The sequence below is a fragment of the Schistocerca piceifrons genome, chromosome 2 (assembly GCF_021461385.2).
Source record: "Schistocerca piceifrons isolate TAMUIC-IGC-003096 chromosome 2, iqSchPice1.1, whole genome shotgun sequence".
Classification (NCBI taxonomy): Eukaryota; Metazoa; Arthropoda; class Insecta; order Orthoptera; family Acrididae; genus Schistocerca; species Schistocerca piceifrons.
In genome coordinates, this window is record NC_060139.1 from 1,126,909,962 (window position 1) to 1,126,931,360 (window position 21,399).

Genomic DNA, 21,399 nt, shown 5'->3' on the forward strand with positions numbered 1-21,399 from the left:
AATGTAACTATCGGGCGAATGGTCCGGACACTTCGATGATGTCGTCCAAGATACCGAGCAGCATACATAGCACACGCCCCTTGCGCATTTTGATCACAATAGCCATACATCAACACGATATCGACCTTTTCCGCAATTGGTAAACGGTCCATTTTAACACGGGTAATGTATCATGAAGCAAATACCGTCCACACTGGCGGAATGTTATGTGATACCACATACTTACATGTTTGTGACTATTACAGCAGCTGGCCGGAGTGGCCGAGCGGTGCTAGGCGCTACAGTCTGGAAACGCGCGACCGCTACGGTCGCAGGTTCGAATCCTGCCTCGGGCATGGATGTGTGTGATGTCCTTAGGTTAGTTAGGTTTAAGTAGTTCTAAGTTCTAGGGGACTGATGACCTCATGAGTTAAGTCCCATAGTGCTCAGAGCCATTTGAACCATTTTTGACTATTACAGCCCCATCTATCACAAAGCGAAAAAAGTGGTCCAGCTAAAACACTCATATTTCTTTACGTACTACATGAATAGGTAATAAAAAAATGGGGGTTCCTATTTTTAAAAAATGCAGTTGATATGAGTTTGACCTATGGCAGTGCCATCTAGCAGGCCAACCATAGCGCCATCTGGTTTCTCCCTTCAAGCTAGACGAATTTCGTTCTTTGTAGTTTTTTCATTTGATGCTTATTTCGTGAGATATTTGGCCCGGTCACTATTAATGGACCACTCTGTAGAAAGCTGTGGATTGCTGTGTTATGAAGGTTAAATTATGTGTTTGTATTGGTAGCAGTGTCAAAAATAGTATCGTATCTTTTCATAGTATAAACATGCTTTGTATATCGAAGTGCTAACGTTTTTCCGAGGAAAAGTGACGAATAGACTGGTAAATCTCTCAAAAAGTATGACTCCAAAATGAAGTGTTTTTAAGAAATGTGGGTTTCATGGTAATAAATTTTTGAATAAAGAGAAACATTGTGTTCAGCATGTGGTGTGTGAAGTTACAGACAATGAAATACTGGCAAACTCATGAGTATCTAGCGAAACACCCATTAGTGCTTTGAAGATTAAAATGAAACATAGTGATAACACAGTTATCTCAAAACAAAACTCATGTAAACGGTAGGTTAGGTTATATTCTGATACATTTACACATCCTAACAGGGGTGTTATGTGAATGTGTGTGCTGTATGTATGTGGAGGGCCAGTTAGTTTACATGAGGTATCAAATGGACAAGCCAGGAAACTTATCATTAATTCTGCCAGTTGTAAATATACTCATTCATTTTGGAATTCTGATAAGGGTAAAGATAATTATTTTGAAATAAATGTTAGGTGGTTTTATGGATTGAGAGCTATTGGCAAAGGACACACTGCAGCAGAAACAATGTGTGTCATGATGTATATGCCACGCCCACTTTGTAAAATGGACAAGTATGCAGGATTTATTGGAGCTGCTGTGAAATCTGCTGCATGTGAGTCAATTAAGGGTGCTGCAAATGAAGCTGCTGAAATAAACGATGGTATGATTGACATATCAGTAGCTTTTGGGGCACTTGGTAGAAGCGCAGCTGCAGTTCTAAGAATTCTGTTGCTACAGTGACCAGTGTGGATACTGGAAAGCTAATAGATTTCCAGATTTTAACCAAACATTGTTATAAGTATAAATCAGGGAATGAAGAAGGGCATATCTGTGACAGAAATTATGAAGGACAACTAGTCGTACGGAGGCCTGTGCAGCTGTTGAAATTTATAATCGATCTGTAAACTAAAGGCGAGTGTGTTACACTAAGTTCTTAGGTTAGGCAGACTCAAATGCATATAACAGTGTAGTAGCCACTCAGCCTTATGGTGAGAAGCTTATCACAGAAATGGAATGTGTTGGTCATGTCCAGAAGAGGATGGGTACCAGATTGAGGAAGTTGAAACAAAGTTTGAGAGATAAGAAACTTCCAGGTGGTAAGACCATAAGAAGCAGGCTGACAGACAAAATGATTGATGAACTACAACAGTATTATGAGATTGCCATTAGAAATAATACTGAGGATTTGTTGAAAATGAAGCAGGCAGTATGGGCTACCTTCTTCCAGAGACTGTCAGCTGATGATAAACCAGTACACCATCTTTGCCCTCCTGGATCTGGTTCATGGTGCAATTACCGCAATGCCCAGTACTCAAACAGGTCATACAGCCATAAACATTCCATCCCAGCAGCAGTTGTGGATGTCATAAAACCTGTTTACAGAGACCTGGCAATCCTGAATTCTTGAAGAAGTGTCTGCATTGTCAGACTCAAAATCCCAATGAGTCATTCAATAATCTTATAGTGTCAGTGTCATCGTAACTGCCGTCTGCGTCACGTCTGCTGTGCAGCGAGCTACGCTAGTTTAAGTGTTAACTCTATTTTTCTTACTTGTCACTTCTTCTTTCGTGTGTTTTTGCTTTTAGGAAGCTTTAATTGTCGAGTGCTAGTAATAGTGTTCCATAGATTTTGTGTTTGTTTTGAATACAGTCAGAGAGAGTCCGTTTAGTCAGCCATAGTGCCAGTAGTGCTAGTGTTTGTTTTGAATACAGTCCAGAGACAGGTAGTGCTATTTTCATTGTTTTCTACAGGAAGTATCTAGTAACCACAATTTAGTCAACTATCAGCCGCCTTTAGTGAATTAGCAGTCTAGTTGTAAGTTGATTAACTCTCTACAGTAAATTGATTTCTTAGGATGGATAGGATGTGAGACTGCTGTGTACGGACACAGGAGGAGCTGGCCACTGTTCGCGAACAGCTGAACGTGTTGATGGCCGCGATTAGTCGTCTTCAGGCTGTAGCCTTGGAGTGTAGCGGCAGTGGGGAGTCTGGTGCGTTGCATGGTACACCCCAGGTGTTACATGCTTCACCCACTGACCCTGCTGTCGACACATCTTTGCGGGTACCGGGCGCGGTTGGGCCACTCTCTTCCCAAGGGGAGTGGCGGGTTCAGCGGCGTTCGCGGCGCACGAGGCGGAGGGTCAGTGTGGAGGCTGGCCGTGTAGCATCGTCCGTTCTGCCTGTGAGTGGACATGTGGCCACTCCTTCAGCAAGGTCCGAGCAGGCACATGGGGGGGAGGGGTTTATTAGTTATTGGGAGCTCCAACGTTAGGCGGGTGATGGAGCCCCTTAGGGAAATAGCGGAAAGGTCGGGGAAGAAGGTCGGTGTTCACTCTGTCTGCTTGCCGGGGGTCTCATCCGAGATGTGGAGGAGGCCGTGTCGGCAGTGATAGAGAGCACTGGGTGCACCCGACTGCAAATTGTTGCTCATGTCGGCACCAATGACTCCTGCCGTCTGGATTCAGAGGTCATCCTCAGTTCGTACAGGCAGTTAGCAGAGTTGGTGAAGGCGGAAAGCCTCGCGGGGTGGAATCTGAGCTAACTATTTGCAGTATCGTTCCCAGAAACGATAGTGGTCCTCTGGTTTGGAGCCGAGTGGAAGGCTTAAACCAAGGGCTCAGACCACTCTGCGGAGATCTGGGGTGCAAATTTCTCGACCTCCGCTATCGGGTGGAGAAATGTAGGGTCCCCCTGAATAGGTCATTTGTGCACTACATGCAAGAAGCGGCTACAAGGGTAGTGGAGTATGTGTGGAGTGCACATGTGGGTTTTTTAGGTTAGAGAATTCCCTCCCTAGGCCCGACAAGACACCTCCTGAGATGTGACAAGGTAGAAATAGACAAAATGCAACAGGGAATAACAATATTAATGTGCTAATAGTAAACTGCAGGAGCATCTATAGAAATGTCCCAGAACTGCTCTCATTAATAAACTGTCACAATGCCCACATAGTACTAGGGACAGAAAGTTGTCTGAAACCAGATGTAAACAGTAATAAATTCTAAACTCAGATTGGAATGTATACCGCAGAGACAGGCTGGACAGTGAAGGGGGAGGCATGTTTAAAGCGATAAGAAGTGCAATAGTATCGAAGGAAATTGACGGAGATCCGAAATGTGAAATAATTTGGGTGAAGGTCATGGTTAAAGCAGGCTCAGACATGGTAATTGGATGTCTCTATAGGCCCCCTGGCTCAGCAGCTGATGTGGCTGAGCACCTGAAGGATAATTTGGAAAATATTTCGAGTAGATTTGCCCACCATGTTATAGTTCTGGGTGGAGATTTTAATTTGCCGGATATAGACTGGGAGACTCAAACTTTCATAACGGGTGGCAGGGACAAAGAATCCAGTGAAATTTTTTAAGAGCTTTATCTGAAAACTACCTTGAGCAGTTAAACAGAGAACCGACTCATGGCGATAACATATTAGACCTTCTAGTGACAAACAGACCTGAACTATTTGAAACAGTTAATGCAGAACAGGGAATCAGCGATCATAAAGTGGTTACTGCATCGATGATTTCAGCCGTAAATAGAAATATTAAAAAAGGTATGAAGATTTTTCTGGTTAGCAAAAGTGACAAAAATCAGATTTCAGAGTACCTGACGGCTCAACACAAAAGTTTTGTTTTAAGTACAGATAGTGTTGAGGATCAGTGGACAAAGTTCAAAACCATCGTACAATATGCATTAGATGAGTATGTGCCAAGCAAGATCGTAAGAGATGGAAAAGAGCCAGTGTGGTACAACAACCGAGTTAGAAAACTGCTGCGGAAGCAAAGGGAACTTCACAGCAAACATAAACATAGCCAACACCTTGCAGACAAACAAAAATTACGCGAAGCGAAATGTAATGTGAGGAGGGCCATGCGAGAGGCGTTAAATGAATTCGAAAGTAAAGTTCTATGTACTGACTTGGCAGAAAATCCTAAGAAATTTTGCTCTTATGTCAAAGTGGTAGGTGGATCAAAACAAAATGTCCAGACACTCTGTGACCAAAAAGGTACTGAAACAGAGGATGATGGACTAAAGGCCGAAATACTAAATGTCTTTTCCCAAAGCTGTTTCACAGAGGAAGACTGCACTGTAGTTCCTTCTCTAGATTGTCACACAGATGACAAAATGGTAGATATTGAAATAGATGACAGAGGGATAAAGAAACAATTAAAATCACTCAAAAGAGGAAAGGCCACTGGACCTGATGGGATACCAGTTCAGTTTTACACAGAGTATGCGAAGGAACTTGTCCCCCTTCTTGCAGCAGTGTACTGTAGGTCTCTACAAGAGCATAGCGTTCCAAAGAATTGGAAAAGGGCACAGGTCATCCCCGTTTTCAAGAAGGGACATCGAACAGAAGTGCAGAACTATAGACCTATATCTCTAACATCGATCAGTTGTAGAATTTTAGAACATGTATTATGTTCGAGTATTATGACTTTTCTGTAAACTAGAAATCTACTCTGTAGGAATCAGCATGGGTTTCGAAAAAGACGATCATGTGAAACCCAGCTCGCGCTATTCGTCCACGAGACTCAGAGGGCCATAGACACGGGTTCCCAAATAGATGCTGTGTTTCTTGACATCCACAAGGCGTTCGATACAGTTCCCCGCAATCGTTTAATGAACAAAGTAAGAGCATATGGACTATCAGACCAATTATGTGATTGGATTGAAGAGTTGCTAGATAACAGAACGCAGCATGTCATTCTCAATGGAGAGAAGTCTTCCGAAGTAAGAGTGATTTCAGGTGTGCTGCAGGGGCGTGTCGTAGGACCGTTGCTATTCACAATATACGTAAATGACCTTGTGAATGACATCGGAAGTTCACTGAGGCTTTTTGCGGATGATGCTGTAGTATATCGAGAGGTTGCAACAATGGAAAATTGTACTGAAATGCAGGATGATCTGCAGCGAATTGATGCATGGTGCAGGGAATGGCAATTGAATCTCAATGTAGACAAGTGTAATGTGCTGCGAATACATAGAAAGAAAGATCCCATATCATTTAGCTACAATATAGCAGGTCAGCAATTGGAAGCAGTTAATTCCATAAATTATCTGGGAGTATGCATTAGGAGTGATTTAAAATGGAATGATCATATAAAGTTGATCGTCGGTAAATCAGGTGCCAGACTGAGATTCGTTGGAAGAATCCTAAGGAAATGCAATCCGAAAACAAAGGAATTAGGTTACAGTACGCTTGTTCGCCCACTGTTTGAATACTGCTCAGCAGTGTGGGATCCGTACCAGATAGGGTTGATAGAAGACATAGAGAAGATCCAACAGAGAGCAGCATGCTTCGTTATAGGATCATTTAGTAATCGCGAAAGCATTACAGAGATGTTAGATAAACTCCAGTGGAAGACTCTGCAGAAGAGACGCTCAGTAGCTCGGTACGGGCTTTTGCTGAAGTTTCGAGAACATACCTTCACCGAGGAGTCAAGCAGTATATTGCTCCCTCCTATGTATATCCCGCGAAGAGACCATGAGGATAAAATGAGAGAGATTAGAGCCCGCACAGAGGCATACCGACAATCCTTCTTTCCACAAACAATACGAGACTGGAATAGAAGGGAGAACCAATAGAGGTACTCAAGGTACCCTACACCGTCAGGTGGCTTGAGGAGTATGGATGTAGATGTAGACCAAAAAATGCTTTTCTTGTAATGAAGACACTAAAGTGGGGGTCAGTCATGCTGTTATTGCTTTTAATGATGGCAGCATTGGTAGCGTGAAAGTGCTACAACATATGGGAATTAATTCTGGAGCAAACTGCATCAGAGAATTTGAATGGATGGACAAGGTTTGTACTGGTAAAGCAGAGTATGCAGCACAGTTGGCCACTACGGAGTCCAGAAAGAAGAAAACAAGAAAAAACTTAAAAAAGATCAAGAGGATGATATACAGTATGGTGCAGGGTGCTTCTGAGTGACTAAAAATAAAATGTTAAGCATATATTAAGTAACAGTCTATTAAAACTTTAAAAACTCTTCCTGAAAATTTACATTTTCTCTTGCATTTTTCCCTAAATCTCAGAAACTACTTCGAGTAGCGAATTCAAATTTTCAGGGAGTAATAACATATGTATCCTGAGTCTTCCGAACTAAAAGAAGAACATAATGTTATGTATAAATAAAATTATTTAGAATAACATACAAAAAAGTACACAAAATTTTAACTGTGTAATTAAAAAATTGTATTTCCAAAAGCAGTGGCTGAAATGCAATTATTGTAAGACTCAGAACATATAGTTTAATGTGCTGTAAAAGTTTCTTGTCAATGGCTACAGTTGTTCCTGAAATACGGGGAAGTTAAGTCACTAAATTTAACATTGTCAGGATAGGGCGTTCAAACTCCCCTTAATGCACGTTTTCTCCTTCCTCCACTTGGTGAGCAACACATTTATAGTATATTCACAACAGCAGTAGCTATTTTCTTACAATTTCTTTTTGCAGGCATCCCATGTCCCGGGCTTGAAGGGACATGTGGGATTTATTACCTCAATGAGTGAACACTTCTGTGGCACGTGCAACCGTTTACGGATAACAGCTGATGGCAATTTGAAGGTGTGTCTCTTTGGGAATTCAGAGATATCTCTCAGGTGAGTGATGAAACATAGAATAATCGTGTCCAAGTGAAAATTCATGCGAGGAAACCATAAAATTACTAGAAGACTGACAGACTGATCAGTATTTTACCTTCAGAAGGTGAAATTCCAAAACTTCTTATAGACACATTTGTTCCTCTTGTCCTCACATTAGTCGTGGAGTCCGAGTGACCTTTCAGACCTTCAGAAACTTATCCCTCTTTCCTCTCTCATGAAGGAACTGATAGTTCCAAATGCTGAGTATAGAATAATACTTTCAAACTGTTTGCCATGCACATTAGGTATGTGGTTGGTATATGGAAGAGATAAACTGCAGTTAAATCCAGCAGGTATGAAATGAGTAATCTTTTCTTGAAGTTTTCAGCTTGCACCCTCCTCCCTCCAAGACATACAAACCAGATACCTCTAACTAAATAATTTGTGAGTATATATAATTTGCCTCTGTCAACATCATGTTACACTAACCTATTTGTGAGATTAAATTAAAGGAAAGTAATCAGGACTGGAAATTATGTAAAGACATTTTTAGCTATGTCCCTTGGTTGTAATAAAGTTAACACAGTATTTCTGTCCATGTGATGGTAACTATGATTTGCCAGCCACCGTTGCCGAGCGGTTCTAGACACTTCAGTCCAGAACCGCGCGACTGCTACGGTCGCAGGTTTGAATCCTGCCTTGGCTCAGATGTTAAGTCCCATAGTGCCCAGAGCCATTTGAACTGTGATTCATGATTATCAGAGTCTATATGTTCCAAATAAAAATTGGAACTTCATGTGTATAAATGTACAAATTATTAGACAATGGGACCAACAACTGACACTTTTAAATTGATGACTAGACTAAGAGATTAATAATAAGAAAAAAACTGCAAGTTACTTGGCGATAAGTTTGTTTCAGGACATGGTAAGGGGGGTGGGGGGTGGGAAGAATCAGCTCTCTCTTTGTGAACATAACAGAAATCCTTTATCAACCGAAGGTAAAATAAGATATAAAAATATAGGGTCAAACAATTAATTTAAGTATCTTAGAAACCAAATGACTAATGAAATTGGAAGCTAAGAAAAGTAAGTTCGTAGTAAGTAGGGTGAAACACAGGGGGCTGCAACATATTGCCATTGTTGTTTGACTTGTCTATCAAAGAAAAAAGAAATGGATCAAAACAAAATAAAAGTGAGAATGGAAATGTATCAGAAGCAGATAGGGATAAGCAAGGAGCATATTCTTTAATAAATAAAAAAAAAAAACTGACATGTGAGGCAGATGTTCCTACAATTTTATGTTCAAAGCACAGCAGTCTGTGAAAGCAAAATATTTATGACATTGAAAAAAGAAAATCAGTGAGTGAAAAGTGTGTGTAGGTGAATTGTGGTGAAAGACTGGATATTGGAACTTCTGTTAGGCTGCCCAGTATTAGTTAACTTGGTGGTAAAGGAGCAAGTTTGCAAGGGCAGATAACTGTTTGACTACGTAAAATAGAGTGGGAGTATGGAAAAGCTAGTCCAAGATAGGATGAAAAAGATAACAGCAACTTAAAAAATGAATTGATAAGTTACCATGAACCCCATTCCAATCTAGTGAATGCAGTGGTTGACAATATCTTGTGACATTCGCCTATAAGGCTCAAACAATAATTGCTAAATAAAAATACAAAATGTTGACAAGACTGTATCTAAGCTGTCACTCTCTTTTGAAACAAGGGTGTTTAAACCAACAAACACGCAGGAAAGCAGGGACAACTCGCACACTAGAGAAGGATGGGCAGTATCATTGAAGGAGTGAGGAGTGAGCATAAACTGTGTGGAATATTTGTGGTGCAAGTAATGACAGTTAAAAAAAGAGAGAGAGAGAGAGAGAGAGAGAAGAGGAAAAATGTTGATCTGGAAACAAGGGAATAAAAATTTGCCACGTGAAGAGACAACATGGTACTGTGCTGATGAGTGTGTACAAGTGGTGATATACAATATACATTGATAAAGGAACTCTGCATTGGGCCCAGAAGACCACGCAATGCTCTTCGAGAGATGTCCTCTACTATATATCTATGGAGAGTTAGGGGGTCAGTATACAACTCTCCAGGCTGTTATCAACTTCCAGAAGTTGAAGACACTACTTCTCACTTGAGTAGCTCCTCAGCTGGAACTACAAGCAGAGTGTACCCTATTCCAGTCTGTCCACCGAGCAGAATTTCCCGGCTCTACAAGGAATTGAACCTGATCCCTTTCTATGGCACGCCTGTGGCATACTGACTGCATAGCTGTGGCAAGAGTCATAATATACACTTGTGAACAATTGAGTTATAACTATTCTGTTTATTGGGGAGAGAGTATGTATATTGCCACCGTGAATGAAATAGTTTAGTGTATCGTAACTGGAATGTATTCAGACCTCGTACTTGTGTGAGAGCGCAGTGTCTTAGACACTTGTAGTGTTTGTCTTAGCATGAACTAACCGGTGAGCCTTACTTTCTAGTATTTTTAATTATATATCATTACTGGTGCCTCTGGCACTTTTGTGTTGCAATAGCTTGCAATAGCAAACATTGAGTCAACCATGGTTTTTGGATTAGAAGTAGAGGTCAGCTGGGTTGACATTGGGAATAGAGTGATGGGAAGTGGACAATAAGCAGTTATATTGAAGGGTGCATTATTTGATATGTTAAGGTTAATTACAAAATGTGGATTGGAGAATTTTTCACGTTGAGCAGAAGTAAGTTTACAGGACCAGATGTCAAATTACACATGATCAGTGTGAATCCCTATAGTCAGCATGAACACTGGCACACAGAATAATTTATAGGTAGCCTTGCTGTATATAAAAAATCAGATTTGTGCTGAACTGTCATGAACAAAATGTCACTTCTCTGGAATAAATAGACTCTGATTTGTTAATTACATCTGTGTAAATGAAAAATATAGGAAAACATAGATTGCTGCTTACTGTAAAGGAGACATGTTACATTGTAGACAGGCACAATTAAAAAGGCACTTACACAAAGCTTTCGGCCACAGCCTTCATCAGCAAAAGAAATACAGAGAAACACACACATTCATACACACAGGCAAGCACATGTCACACACATATGACTGCCAACTCCAGCAGCTTGCCCCTAGCTGCTGGACTTGGCAGTTTTTTTTTCTCTGTGTGTGCGTGCGTGCGTGTGTGCGCGCGCAGTGTGCTTGCTTGTGTGTTGTGCCTGTGTGCAACTTTGTTTTCTTTACGGTAAATACTGATCTATCTTTCCCTGCACTGTTGATATTCCTACCTGGAATTTACATTGTTTAATCAGTGTAAATAAGGACACAGTTACATATATTCTGTCACTTGAAGACTAATACATGAAGTAAGTGGACATTATTTTTTATTGCAGAGGATCTTTGTCACCACTAATTATTAATTTTGTGTTCCAGTTAATTAGACATGCTTTCATCCTTTCCTGGATGTGCTCTTTTTGTTAAATCTTCCTTCAGAAGATCTGATTTAGCAAATGACTCACCAACTCAGTGACAGTCAATAAACAGTAACCATTCATGCCACTGGGAACTGTCACCTCTTTGTGGGATACAAAGATGCAATCTGCACACTGCTCGTCACAGTTACAAAGATTAGCATTGGTTCGGAACAGCACCAGGGGATGCTCGGAGCATGCAGGAAGGTCGTCTGTCTGATGATTTGCGGTACATATTGCCAAGGTGGCAGGGTGAAAAATAAGGGGTGATCAAAAAACTTCCATTTGAAGGCTGCATAGTTCAGATCAGTATGCCACACACACACACACACACACACACACACACACACACACACACACACACACACACACATATCCATCCGCACATATACCCTGCTTGTGTCTGTATATGTGCGGATGAATATATGTGTGTGTGTGTGTGTGTGTGTGTGTGTGTGTGTGTGTGTGTGTGTGTGTGTGTGCGCGCGCGTGAGTGTATACCTGTCCTTTTTCCCCCCTAAGGTAAGTCTTTCCACTCCCAGGGTTGGAATGACTCCTTACCCTCTCCCTTAAAACCCACATCCTTTCATCTTTCCCTCTCCTTCCCTCTTTCCTGATGAAGCAACTGTGGGTTGCGAAAGCTTGAATTTTGTGTGTGTGTTTGTTTGTGTGTCTATCAACATACCAACGGTTTCGTTTGGTAAGTTACATCATCTTTGTTTTTAGATATATTTTTCCCATTTGGAATGTTTCCCTCTATTATATTATATATCAGTGCATTCCTCTCCCACAACTATCCTGCAGACCTTGTCCACAAACAGATCTCCCAAGCAATACATTCCTCCCCACCCAACAACAATGTTACTACCCCCAGACCACCCAGAACCATCCCCCTTTTCACCCAATATTATCCTGGCCTCGAATAAGTCAACTAATTACTCTGCCACGGATATGAATTTCTCAAGTCAAGCCCTGAAGTGAGATCATCCCTTGACAATATTCTCCCCACACCACCCAGAGTTGCCTTTTGCCGACCCCCTAACCTCCGTAACATCCTTGTCAAACCCTACAATATTCCCAGACCACCTTCTCTACCCAGCGGTTCCTACCCCTGTAACCGACCCCGATGCAAAACCTGCCCCATGCATCCCCCCACAACCAACTACTCCTGCCCCGCTACTGGTATAACATACACAACTCAAGGCAGGGCCACATGTGAGACAACATGTCATTTATCAGCTGACATGCCTGCACTGCACAGCCTTTTACTTTGGTATGACGACAACTAGACTGGCTGAGCGTGTGAATGGGCACAGACGAACTGTCCACCTAGGAGATGTCCAATACCCAGTAGCGGAGCATGCCCTCCAGCATAATTCTAGGGACCTAGGAACCTGCTACACCATATGTGCCATTTGGCTTCTTCCACCCAACACCAGTATCTCGAAACTGCAGAGATGGGAACTTGCACTCCAACACATCCTTTCATCCCGCCATCCCCCTGGACTGAACATATGTTAACCAACCTCACTCCCATTTACTCTTTAGTCTTCTCCTCTTTCCCTTTCCTCTTTAGCCATTCACGCATCTTTTCATCCTACATAGTTGCGTTTATCTTTATACTATGTGCCTCTTTACTTCTGTATTCATCCTCCTTGGTTTGAAGCTGGCACAGTAATTACAGTAGAATATCTTTGGCTTCCCTCTGACATCCATGCCTCCATCTTTGCTACCCTCCCTGTTTACCTTTCCCCTGTTGCTTCATAACCTGGGTTGTGAATAACTGAATCCACTTTCCCTTCTTCCCCTTTTTTCCCCTCTCTCCTCCCTGATGAAGGAACGAAGTTCCGAAAGCTAGGATACGTCAATTTTCTGTTCTGTTTTGTGTATCTATCGGATGTACTGAGCTGAGGTAAGTACTGGCCAGGCCCTCTATCTCTTTGTTAGCATTTGTTTCATATATATAAACACACACACACACACACACACACACACACACACACACACACACACACACACACACAGACAGGGTGATGCGTATTATCATTTAAAAACCTCCAAAGCACTGTATATGACCCTGAGACAAGTAATTTAATACAAGACACATGGGATCACAAATGTTGGATACGATACAAATGTTGGGAAATGTGTCAAAAGCGAATGACAAATGTCACCAGATGATGTACCTTGCCATGCTTGCAGTGGTTGAGCCTCTCGGCCTGTCACACTTGATCATCCCAACCCAAGTCAAGTATTCATATCATTGTGGCTACGGACACACGTGTGCGACTTTAGTGATGGTGTTCAGGATTTGAGTCTTGCATCTGGCAGGTAGTATTTTTTCATTGTGTTAAACAATTATGTATTTATATTGAAGTTTATTATTTTATTTACCGATCTTGCAGTTTCCTTGATTTCTTGCAAAGTACAGTACAATGAAAACCTACCATATTGCATAACAAGTAGATGAGTATAAACTTCAGAATAGCATCATTGCCATTAAATGACCTATGGTTTCTTTACTAACTAATGTCTGTAAACAAAAAGAGAAGGGACAGAAGCAAAAAACACAAAATCAGCAGGGACAATAATTTTGTAACATCTACATTTACAACAGATCATATTTACAAAATGTTTTCGAAATTTGCTCTGTTTGCTCAAATGAAAGTATTGCACTGCTCAATCATTCCTTTACACTCAGCCCCAACTGCTGCACATGCTGTGGGGTATGTCATCTGGTTACGTCATATGTTCAGTGTTTCTCACCAATTTTTGGGGTATTTTGAAATTTATAAAAAGGCAAATGCAGAAAGTTATCACATTTTGCTGCACATTACCTGCATCACAGAAAAATAATGTATACAAATCTTCTCAGATTTGCCACTGAATAACTTTGTGCAAGCCTCACAATATTTCACCAACACAACTGTTTGTCATCTTCAGGTAGTGGTGGGTCCTGTCATCACTGCTGCAAGATGTGACTGGTGATATTCGCACAGCAGAATTGAAATTTGTCAGGCTAGAAGCAGGAGTACGAATGTGTGGACAGGCACTCCCAGTTGGATGGAAATGCCATTCATAGTAGCCTTCTGCTTATGTATTGTGGGCAATGACTGCACTTCTGGACACTCGTGTGGTTAAAAGCTGAATTAACTCTCTGCAAGGTGCTGCATCAGGTCATACATCGGAGGATCTGGTTTCTACTGTTTTAATTTCATGGCAGTCAGTGCTGGATTCTGGGCAGTGCTTAGTCAAAATTCCATATTCCTGTTGGTAAGATTGCCCACCGTATGGATACATGCCTCATTCTTAAAAACACAATCCTAGAGTGATGATGCTGAGGATAAAATTTCAGTCCTCTTGGGAAACGTGTGGTGCCCTGTATTCAGGCAGTGCTCTGCTACCACTAATTTACTGGGTGGCATTTTTGTCAGCGCTGTTGAACACAGTGTTCTTGCACAATGTGAGGTGTCTGCCCTATATAAGATTTCCCATAATGGCATCAGATCTTATATATGATCTGTGTTTTCTAAGGTCAAGATTGTCTTTAACTGAACCCAAGCAATTCCTTAGTTTTGCTGGTAGACGAGAAACACACTTGATTCTGTTTCTCTTAGCGATTCTTCCTATTTTTGAAAACATGCCACTGAAATATGGCAAGAAAGCCATTTGCAGTGCTTGTCTAAGTATCTTCATTTACATCCCTACACTGAACTTGCTTTGCTCAGAACACATTTCAGATCTGTTTACAAGAATAAACATTCTGCTGGAACACTGTTCTTAGGTGTTACAGTTCACCAGGCAGACTGTCGGTATCTGAGATCACGTGTGCTCTATGTGCCAGGGAGTGTAAGACACTACCACACTGTGCAGGGTGACGGCAACTTTTGGACCGCAAATAAAACTCTGTGTGTATCAGTTTTCAGTAGAGACTATGCCCCAGTGTTCTGTCAGCTTTTCTTCTAACCGTGACATCCAGGGATGTTAAGCTGCTATCTTATTGTACTTACACAGTGAACTGAATATTCAGATGGAGTGAGTGCAAATGCTGCAGGAACATAGGTAGTGTCTGTATTATGTGGGCCACACCACAAATGTCTCTTCAGCATTCTGCCAGAAGGAGGAATGTTGGATATTTACTAAGGGAAATAGAGGGTTTCCCATGGGAACACTGTCCACTTGATCAAAGTAGTTGGTGTTACATAAGAAATAGGATGAGGTATGCACATGTTTAAACAGCACCACAATTTCTTTCTCAAACTTGCTGCTAATAATCTCTAATGAGGGCTGCAGGGGCACTTTTGTAAGTAATGATATAACATTTGAGCTAACTAAAAGATCTGAAAGTTCTAGTTTAAGCATCTTCAGGTATTCTATGAAATCCTCTGAATTCTAAATATGATGGTCATAGTCATCCACATGATAAATTTCAAAGCTGTCACGTGGAAATTGCCAGTTGCATCTTGCAGCAGTGATGGTGGAAATCACCACCACCTGAAGATGCCAAAACGTTGTGTCACTGAAATATTGAGGGAGGGACTTGCATAATGTTATCTGGTGGGGAACCCAAAGTGTTTTTGCAACAGATCTATCAGGGAAGCCTGAAAATTCACATATACTCCAAGCAGTAAGTACCTGTTGTAAAATGGTCACATTAGTGAGCTTGGCAATTAATTAACAGTTTATCAATAAATTTGTCTTCATTTTGCAAGAAATTATGCTGTGTTCCGCTACTCCCTCTTCAACAAAACTAATGTCTGTTTCTGCTCCACCTCTTCAGCCCAAGATCCTATGTATACTCTTGAGCATTTGTGTAAGATACCTGTTTATTTATAAAAATAAAAGTAACTTCTATCATGACTTTCCCATTCTTGTCCAGTGGGTTTGTTATCCTGCTGTTGCCTACTGCAGACTACAAGATTACTGTTGAAGATTTCTGCAAAGTTTTTCTTCCTTTTTAGTGTACCAACATTTCACTGTGTGGTAATTGCCTGGTACTGTTTAACGGGTGTTTTAACTGTTGTTTCAGAGATGCAATACGAAGCAAATGCAGTGAGGATGACTTGCTTGCCATGATTGGGGCAGCAGTGAGAAGAAAGAAGAAACAACATGCAGGCAAGATACATTATAGCAAATGTAACTCTATAGATAGAAAGAAAATTTCTGCTTAACAAGTCATAGCAAACATAAGAGCAAAATAGAACGAAAAACAACAGTGATAGAACCTGTGTTTTTGTGTAAAATTGGATTTAATTTTTTATTTAGTATTCAGTCTGATTAATGCCCATTGGTCAACAATACATTTCAGCCCTAGAATTTGGTTCTGCAAGGTCCACCAGATAACCATATATGGCTGTTGTAACTCAGAAGTTTTCCAGCAACAAATCTTTTTTTTTTTTCTTTCTTTCTTTTTTTTTCTTTTTTTAAAAAAAAAGCTAAAATGCAGAAAACATCATAAAGGAAACACTCACAGAAAAGCATCAGTGTCCTTGAAACAATGGAAACTCCAGTAGGAATATCAACAATGTTGGAAAAGACAGATTACTACTTACTGGTGATGGCTGTGGCTGAAACTTTATGTAAGTGTCTTTTAATTCTGCCCATCTGCAGCCTAAGGTATCTTCTTTATGGTAAGTAAGAGTCTGTCTTTTCCTTCATTATTCATTAGTGTTCTTTGTTTTTATTGCTGTTTAGCAAGCATCATGTGGTATATAAGGGATGCGAATAGCATCAGATGTTGAATCATCACTCTGGAGGATATGAAGGTGCTGCATATTGGTGTGAGACAGCATTATCTGATGAGAGTTTGAAAGAAACCTCATTGTGGATGTCCATTTGGTCGCCTGGTTAAACCTTGCATCTGTACTTTTGGAGTATTTGGATCTGATAGTGGCCTGATGTTGGAAAGTAAGGGCATACTCATAATCAATGTTCCAGTTGACTACATCAGACCACTACAAGGGAGCATCACTGTGTAGTGTAGTGAGTACATTGTAACCTGTTCACATCTGTGACTGCCATCTGAGAACAAGTACAGTAAACTCTCGTGCAGCTACACTTTTGGCTAGCTAGATTGACACTTGACAAGTTTCAATTTGCATGCACCTGGAGCCAAGCATTTGTTGGTGTTTTTTGGCAATCTAGTGCTAATCAGTGCACTGGTGCGTGTCAAAAGTCCAAGTATCGTCAATTCGTGCGTGTGTTGGTTGAAGCTCTAGTGTGTTTCTTATTCGTATTGCATGGTTTCATGCCACTGCCATCTATTGGAGCTCCTTGTAAGTACAGTACATACAGTATTGTTCTATGCAGCGCAACCTAGTCCTGTCAAAACTGACAATTAGAGTGCGCTGCCTAACACTTTCCACTTGTTGTCAGTACATCAAAGCTGGTGAACCACCCACAGAAGTTGCTGCAGAGTAGGAGTACAATTACTGATCGGAAGAAAAATCGATCAGGAATTGAAAAATTTTGTTCCATCCAAGCATTGGGCAACGCAGTGAAATCTTGAAAAACAATGAGAAAATGTGCACATCCTCAGTTAGAAGAGGCATTATTTTTGTGGCACGAATAAATAAGAGCCAAAGGTGTGTCAGTTTCAGGTCCTCTACTTTGTCAAAATGAGCTGATGAGCTGATTGAAGGAAAGAAGCAAGAATTCCTCGGAAGTAATGGCCGGCAGGATCGTTTCAAGAAGCGGCATGGCATTCATGAAATTGCCATCAGTGCCAAATCATTATCTGGGGATTAAGCTGCTACGCTGATTTTAAGAAGAAACTGCACACAATCATTGACAAAGGAGGTTATACTGGCAATCAACTTTACAAATGTGATGAAACTAGGTTGAATTACAAAATGCTGCCAACGAAAACACTTGCCTCTAAAGAAGAAGAAATGGCTTCTGGATGCAAAAAAATCAAAGAAAGATTTACTGTCCTCGCTTGCAGTAATGCCACTGGCAATCATAAACTGTGTCTTTAACTGGCAAATCCAAAACACCAAGAGCATTTAGACACCAACCAACCAGTTTGCCACTCAGGTACACGAATCAGTCTTAAGGCATGTATGAACAGTGCCATCTTCAGAGAGTGGTTCCAGGCAGAGTTTGTTCCAGCTGTAGTAAATTACATGGAAGGAAATGGACTTCCTCGAAAAGCGCTACTTCTTGTGGACAATGCTCCTTATCACCCAGGTGATCTGCAAGATGGGGATATCAAAGTTGTATTTCTCCCACAAAATGTCACATCTCTATGTCAACCGATGGACCAAGGTATTCTTGAGGCGATGGAAAAACATTACAGACGCAAGATGCTAGGTGATTGATGCTGCAGATGATTTTGTGGAAGCTCTTAAAAAATCGATGTTTTAAGTGTCATTCATTGATTGCTGAAGCTTGGAGTCTAATTCCTCCACTTCCTCTTGTTAGGTCTTGGAAAAAACTCTTAGATCGTAAGGCAACCTAAGTGGTGGGAAGGAGGAGGCAACACCGAAACTCAAGCTGACATAATTTTGGTGAATTTACTGGAGAAGCTGGTTGTAAAGACACACACTTCGAAGACATTGAAGAGTGGATGGAAAATGGCATTTTTTCATGTGCCTGAGGATGAAATCGTCCAAATTGTGACCGATCATAAAGTGTCAGAAGTCTATGTTTCTGATGATGAATCAGAGAAAAATATTCCTCACATATTCTGTTACGAAGTGATCCAAACTGCCCTGGAGTACATCAGCCAACAGGAGGAGACGATTTATCCTGAAATAGTTTGATTTCAACGTTGGAGATGTATTGTTGCAGCAATAGTTTCTCAAGCAAAAAAACAAAAAAAAAAAAGACATTTGTGACTTCGTTACCAGAAAATAAACTCTAATGTCCATGTCCATAACTTAAAAAGTTTTTTTTTTTTTAATTTTCTTGAAAGTTCCTCTAGACAGACTTTTCGTTCCTTTGAGTAATCTCTAGATTTGTTTCATAATTTTGTTCAGTAGTTTATTTTTTATTCAAAAGAGTAGGTAATAAAATTAAAACTCCTGTTTTTTCCTGCTGCCAAATAAGGGAGATTTTTTCTGTAAGAATGCAAAATAAACGAGCTTTGTTATACAGCATTTAAAAACTTTGAGTTTTCAATCATAGTTTGGTGCCTTTTTAACATGTCAACACAATTTTTCCAGTAAAAAAGTGCAGGGTTATTTGCAACCATATCAGTAACGTTTTACATACCCTACGCACGTTTTACGATTGTATTTCGCAATATTGATGCAATTTGGAGTGTTCACATGTGAAAACAGGGGCACTTTGATTTATCTTAAATTTTCGTTATCGGAACCGGCCACCATCCCAATCATTTCGGATAAACAGGAGTTCACTGTAATAGACTCCTTGCAACAAGCTGTGTCATACAGCTAGGAGCAGCCAGACTGTGGAATTGCCGTCCTGCGCATAGGCTGCCATTAACACCCAAGCAAATGACTGCATGTGAAGTGGTGCCATGATCGAGAAGTACGGACTGCTAATGAATGGCGTCACATTATGTTCACTAATGAGTCCCGGTCCTGCACTGCTCCAAATGACTATCGTGGAGAAGTTTGACAGTGACCTGGGGAGATGGGGAGAGGTCCCATTCTTCCACATTTGGGGGGGGGGGGGGGGTCACAAAGCAGTCCCATGGTGTGGGGAGCCATTGGGTATGACTTCAGGTCACGGCTTGTAATGGCCGAGGGAACTCTGATGGTACAGCAGTGTGTAATAGTATTGTGGTGCTATTTTTCAACAGGCCAGTGCTTGTCCACATGTAGTATGTGTCTCTTTAAATTGTCTGCGTGATGTTGATATACTCCTGTGGCCAGCAAAATCCCCATATCTGTCCCCAATAGAACATTATGGAACCAACATGGACGTCAACTCCATCCCACTGCCTGTATCCATGATTGCAATGTCCAGTTACAACAGTTGTGGATCACCTTTCTCAGGAGGGTATGCAGCAGCTTTACGACACCCTCCCGCACTGTCCAGGCGAGACAGGGTGCATTGCTGTATTGATAAGTGGGCTCAAACTGATAAGTTCTGTATAAATTTGACTCTGTTTTGTTATCACTGAAATAACATCACATACGCTCTAAATTCGCTATGTTTCAATTTGTTTTCTCCCCACCTTCTGAGTGTCTCACTTTTTTTCAAGCAGTGTAATTTAAGACAGACATAAGAATATGAAAATGGGATGGCATATCACATTGCTATTCAACTATGCCCCTAAGAAAATTGTAAGATAATGGAGAAGAGCAGGTGCACTATTACACTGACTAGAACGTAAACTTAATGATAGAATTATATTGTGTAACCTGTACCGATGACATAATACTAATTGACAAAAACATCACTGATGTGCTAAAGCAATTTGAAATATTAAGGGAGCAAGCTAGGAAAATTGGACTACTAATTTCACCTGGAGAAAAAATTCTTGGCTGATACCAAAATGGCACTGGGTGAACTTATATAGGCAATGACATAGTATTCGGTGTTAAAGAGTTTAAATAGTTAGGTGAAAAAGACCACTGAACATCATAATGAAAAGAAGGCCATAGAATCCAGACTTCAGAAAATACAAACTGTCTCTCAGTTAACTAAAAGTATTTTTCCTGGAACTCTAAAATCTAACATTGTACAACAGTGATCAAATTAGAATTTCTTTATGCATGAGAGAGACTCTTTGTCCAACACAAGACATGAAAACAGCAAACTGAATTAGAAGAATGTAAAATTGTAGTAAAAATCTTAGGTCCAAGAATAAAAGATGGAATACATACACAGAACCCAGTGTGAAATCTCCAGGCAAATTCCTAAAAACTCTTGTTACAATGTGTCTCCAAAGAATCCAACTTGTGGGACGTACAGAAAGAATGTATCCAAACCGGCAGCTCATTGGATTCCCACATACTTGAAAAATAAGATCCAACTGTTGAAAACAAACAGGAAGAGACCTTAAGGAATTGGAATCACCACATTTACAGTATTCTGATGTAGTGATGAGTCACACAGAGTGCAGTTTCACAGTAGCTTGATCGATGCTTGTACTTGTGTATGTAGTATATGCAAGTGTGTACAGCGTCTCTTCTGGTGTACTCACGATATGCTAATTTAGTGGCCGAGCAGTAAACCGGATCCCTACTCGGTTCCAGTGTGCTGTGCTAATTATTCTTCTTCACTTGACATTTATGCTTGGAGCTGCAAGAGAGGCCATTTTCCAGATAGTGCCACAAAAACAACAAATTCTCAGATATCAGTTTAACTTACACTCCTCAACATCATAGACAACATTTCACATTAATATGTTGCAGAACACTAGATTAGTGTTAAAATTGCCAGAGTAAACATTGTTCTCCATGTGACAGATTGTCACCCGACGTCCAAAATCGATAAATTTTATATCTCTGCACAGAGAAGCAGCTGGTTGCTCATTGTCATCTGTGGTGCTAATCAATGGGTCGAGCTCGTTGC

General features: G+C 40.8%; 1 pseudogene; it reads left to right on the top strand.

Moving 5' to 3' along the window:
* LOC124776188 overlaps positions 1–21,399 on the top strand; it is a 55,252-nt pseudogene that overhangs the window by 17,382 nt on the left and 16,471 nt on the right.